Source organism: Trichosurus vulpecula, chromosome 2 (genome assembly GCF_011100635.1).
Source record: "Trichosurus vulpecula isolate mTriVul1 chromosome 2, mTriVul1.pri, whole genome shotgun sequence".
NCBI lineage: Eukaryota > Metazoa > Chordata > Mammalia > Diprotodontia > Phalangeridae > Trichosurus > Trichosurus vulpecula.
Genome location: NC_050574.1, coordinates 424,168,662 through 424,174,359, shown reverse-complemented (window position 1 = coordinate 424,174,359; position 5,698 = coordinate 424,168,662).

Here is a 5,698-nt window from a genome sequence, read left to right as displayed (position 1 = left end):
TCTCCTTCACCCAACTGATGCTTTATCATCCTCAAAGCCTTGTGTCACTGCCTACATAATTAAATACAAACCATCAGCTATTCTCCACTGCACCTGCATTCATTATACCAATTGATATAACAGTCTCAGAAATGCAGATTGCCAGTTCATCTTTGGGTGCCACTAGTCATTTCTGCATTCATCAAGGGCACCAGAATTGATCACAGAGTCAGGATTGGGCTGGTTTTGAGCTGCAGCTAGATTTTAGCAAGGGTGGCAAGACAGGATGGGTTAGAGCTTGCTGGTCCTGGCAGTAGTTCAAGTTTTTATTTTTATAAAGGAACAGAGTCTTATGGGATTATAGATTTTGAGCCAGAAGGGACCTTAGAGGTCATCTTATCTGACTTATTTTTACAGTTGACAAAACTGAGGCCTAGAGAGAAGTTATTTTCCCGAAAGTCACATAGGCAATGTATACGTATACTAGAACCAAAGTAGAACCCATGTCTCCTGTCTGCAAATCTGCTACCTTATCCTGTTAAGTTCTCTAAAGATTAGAATCTAAAGATTAAAAATTGACTATAATCACCTTCCAAAGGCACTCTACCATCATGACAGACTCTGCATCAATCAGAATTCTGCTCTGCAGCTTTGTAAACCAGCCCTCTGTCCCTATTTATGTAAATCCAGCTTCACAAGATGGCATAGCCTTAAGGCTGAATTTGGTGGCATTTCCTCACCCTCTGCTCCTCACAAGTACAGCCTGCACAGGCTGTTTTATTATATCTGAGATAATAGAATGACAGGATCTTAGCTATGGAAGGGCCCTGAAATAAGAACCCTTTCTAAAGCATCATTAGCAAGTGGTTGTCCAGTCTTTGCTTTAAGCCCTCAGTGGGAAGCCCAATATCAACTGAAGTGGTACGTTCCACTTTGGGGTAGTGCCAGTGATTATGATGTACTTTGTTACCAAGTCTAAATCTTAACAACTTAACCTTTGCCTACCTCAGTTTCCTCATCTGTAAAGTGGGGATAATAATAGCACCTACCTCTCATGGTTGTTGTGAGATTAAAATAAGAAAATATTCCTTTTTTCCTTTTTTATTTTAATTTTTAATTCATTTATTTTCAGTTTACAACATTCAGTTCCACAAGCTTTTGAGTTCCAAATTTTCTCCCCTTCCTTCTCCTCTCCACTCCCCACCTCCCTGAGTCAGCATACAATATGATAGAGGCTCTACATATACATTCACATTAAACATATTTTCATATAAAATAAGATAATATTCTAAAGCACTTTGCAAACCTTAAAGTATTACATAAATGTTTATTGTTATTATCCTTACTACTACTACTACTACCACTGTTACTTTCCTCTACCCTTTTTAGCTTTCTTTTATGTATTGCTTTCCTCCATTAGAATATAACTCTGAGGGCCAAAATTCTCTTTAATTTTGCTTGCCTCCAGTGCTTAGCAGAATTCCTAGCACAGAGTATTTAATATTTCTGTATACTTTTGAGTTAATCTATGTCTTTTCTCACATGTGGAGCCCAGAACCAAATACAATATGGCAGACATGGTTGGACCAAGGCATAGTAGAACTACTACCTTGCAGTTTCTCAATGTAATTGCTCTCTGAATATAGCCTAGGATAGCATTAGATATTTTTTTGGCTGCCACATCAATCAATCAACAAGCATTTCTTAAGCAGTGAAAACCAGGCCCTGTGCTAAGCATTAGAGATATGAAGACAAAGGTGGGGAAGACAATGAGTATATATAAGTATATACACATGTAACCTGGGCTGGTCTGGGCATGCAACGTGTAAGCTGGAGACACTTTTGAGGGGTCTTTGGAGTATTTCTAGATAGCCTAACATGGAGCCCACTGCATCCCCTACCAAATGAGTAGAGACAGCCTCCTTTGGTTGCCTGCGCACCTCTTTAAAACTGGTGAGCTGAGCTACCTCCTCTCTCTTTCCACCATATTCTCTTTCTGCTTTGAACTCTCACGCCACTTTCACCTGTTGCACCTGTAGGGTGAAGATCCCTGTTCACCCACAGCTAGGATGCTAAGAACTGAGCCAGTGAGAGGGGAAGGACTTTCCTTCCCCACCCCCCACTCCCTCTTTTTTTGCCCCAGGCTCCAAGAAATGGGTCTGAGGGTGTTTGTTTCCATTCTGTGGTGTTTGTCCTCCTATTTCAAGTGCCAGAAGTGATCCCTGTGAGGCCCAGGAATTAGAACCGTGGTGACTTTGGACCTAGGGTTACAGGCAGGATTCTATAGCCAGCCAGCCTGTTATGGAAACCCTGAGAAGCCAGGGTGCCTGGTACTTGAGTCCGAGGGAAGTTTTGGATTTGGAATGGGGACTATGTGCTCTGTAGGAACCAATTTGATGAATATAATCCCCTTCCCCTCCCCAGAGGCTGAAGTGGGGGAGGGTTATACTTCCTACATGTTGGGGAAGTAAATTAGCATATTTGTGATTATATCTTTGAGTAAATATTTTCTTGTAAAAGTGGATCTGACTGCTAGTGGCTAATGGAACTGGGGTACTGGGGACTCTTCTCCACTTGGAGAAAACTGTTAGTGGGGGTTAGAGCCATTTGCACAGAGCCCAGATCTCCTTTAATGTGCTTAAGGGTACTGGAAACCCTGTAGAAAGGGTAAAATGGTGAAAGTATCCTAGCTGGCCTGCAGGCAGTAGAGGCTGGAGTAGCCAGTGCTACATGTACAAAATATATAAGAAGGATACGAGGTGCTTGTAAGAGGGAGGGCACTATTTGACTCATGTTGAACTTATTGGCCACTGAGTTTTTCACAAGAACTGTTAACTAACCCCATTTCCCCTATCTAATATTTGTGGAGTTGATTTTTGGATCCTGTGAAGAACTTTACGTTGATCTCTTAGTTGAGTTGACCCATAATTCTAGCCTATTGATACCTTTTTAAATTCAGACTCTATCATGCAGTGTGCTAACTTTGTGGTTACCCACAAGTTGATTGTTGTTGTTTGGTCGTTTCAGTTGCGTCTAACTCTTCATGACCCTGTTTGGGGTTTTCTTGGCAAAGATACTGGAGTGGTTTTCTATTTCCTTCTCCAGCTCACTTTACAGATGAGGAAACTGAGGAAAGCAAGGTTAAGTGACTTGCCCGGGGTCACACAGCTACTAAGTATATGAGGGCAGATTTGAACTCAGGTCCTGATGACTCCAGGCTGGGCCCTCTATCCACCTGGGTTATCCACTCTAGCCACCTAGCTGCCCAAGGGCTTAAATAAATCTTCCCTTTAATAAAAATATATTTAAATATTGCTAGGTAAAATTAGTACCCCAGATGGTTAAATAGCAGTTGTCAGGATAGTGACAGTTGCTGTTAAGTAGGTTAAAAGCAAAAGATAAGGAAATTCTTCAAGGTCCTGCCAGTGTCTTTCAAACTGACTTTACAGTCTAGTGGGTTTATAGTTCAATATACCTGGAAGCAAATTTAATTCAAACTGGCTTATGTTATGGAAGGATGGTGAGGTTAACTCAAGCCTCTCCAGGTCCATCAGTGTCCTGATCCACAATACCTGGACAAGTAGTTTAGCCTTTCTCAGGCTGAGTTTTCTCATCGGTAAAATGGCAATAAAAAGTGAACTTGCTTCCTGTGGTGATTGTAAGGATTGAGTGAGATAATATGTGGAAAGCAGTTTGCAGACCTTAAAGTACTTTATAAACATTAGTGAGGATGATGATTAGAAAAGTGAACTCTTTGGGGGGATGTAGGTGTGACAAGGTGGCTGATGAGTTATTTTCCTTCCAGCTCTAAAATGTGTAATTCTACGATGCTTGTAGCATTTCTGACTATGTGTACCTTCTACTTCAGATTCAGAATTTCTTTTTTTTTCCGAGGGGGGGAAGGCTGGGCAATTGGGGTTAGGTCACACAGCTAGTAAATGTGTCAAGTGTCTAAGGCCTGATTTGAACTCAGGTCCTCCTGACTCCAGCACTGGTGTTCTACTCACTGTGCCACCTAGTTGCCCCCAGACCCAGAATTTCTAAGCACAGGTTTTCAGCACTCAGATACTTGGGCCATTGCATTGCTAAGTATATAGCTACAGTGCAGGTTGAGTTATTCTCTGCATTTGGCTGTAAACCGCCTATAGGAATGCAATAGAACAGAGAGGGCTGGCTGCTTTGCCCACATAGTTCTGGTGACTTTGCCATGGGATAAAACATATAAGAATTAAAGCTCTATTTAGAAAGGTACATGGGTATCTGGAGCTCAAAGAGACCTCAGAGGACATCTAGCCCAAAGCCTCTTGTATTGTTAATGTATTTTTCTTAATGGGAAGATCTTTCCATCCATTAATAGGCCCATGTGACCTGCTTAAGTCACATGGAAGCCTAAGTCACATGAATCTGAGCCACATGAGCCCTCTGATGCTGAAGAAGTATATATATACTCTGAGGTTAGCATTTTGCTTTGGGGCTCACTCATGGGAAGAGTGTTCATGTGATGTAGCCAGATGAAACTCTGGGGAGCCATTAAGGAGTTCCCCAGCTTTGAAAAACCCAGAAGTTGGTGCTTCTCTCTCTGGTGACTATGTATGTATTGCTTTTGGTCAGACAGTTTGAAGTCCTGTCTGTTGGTCTTTGCTGTTTGTATTTGCTCTGTTTATGTAATTTCTGCTTGTAATTTCTGTTTGTATTTTCTCTGAAGTTCAGGGTGCTGACTTTTCCCCCTGAACTAAGTGAATGATATATCTATATCTATATCTATGTCTATATCTATATCTATATCTATATCTGTATCTGTATCTGTATCTGTATCTGTATCTGTATCTGTATCTGTATCTGTATCTATATCTATATCTATATCTATTTATATTTGGTTAAAGTAAGATTGTTGACCCTTTTTAAGTCGCTTTCCTTTAGAAAAGCAGATCAAAGAACCTGTGCTAGCAGCCCTCCTGTGTGCTGGTATTATTGGTCTTACACCCCTACAGCAGCTGCTAGCAACATTGTTGTTAAACCTCTCATTTTAGTGAAGACAAAACTGAACACCCAAGTTGACTAAGAGATTTCTTCAAAGTTTCACAGATAGTGTTAAAGGCTAGATTTGAACCCAGGTCCTCTAACTTCAGAGATGATATTTTGTCCACAGTACCACACTTCATGGTATGCTATTTTGAATACTTGTGCTATTTCTAGGATCATAGAGATCTAGAGATGGACAAGTTCTGAGGCCATCTACTTCAGTCTCTCCATTTTACAGATGAGGAAATGGAAGCACAGAGAGTGACTTTTCTAATGTCACACATGGCTAGTAAACATCTGGTGCAGGACTCAAACCGTATCCTCTACACTGAACTGCTTCATGATTGACAATTTCCTTCACAGAGGACCTCAGATAATATTTTAAAGTAGGAAAAGTTGTCCTTCAGTATCCTGCAATATTTGCTTCAGGCCTTCTCCATCTCCCTTTCTTCCCTCCCCCCCCCCCACATATCTATTATCTTAATTCAGGGTCCTTTCTTTGCCAAATATTAAAAAGCCAAATATTAAAAGCCAAATAGTTACAGTTTGGCAAGAGGCAGCCACTGGGGCTTCTTGAACAGAAAAATTAGCTGGTCAATTAATACTTTAGAAACATTGTTTTAGCAGCTATGTGGAGGATGGACTGGAGACTGGAGAGACTGAATAGAAGGAGTCTAGGGAACAGGCTCTTGCCCAA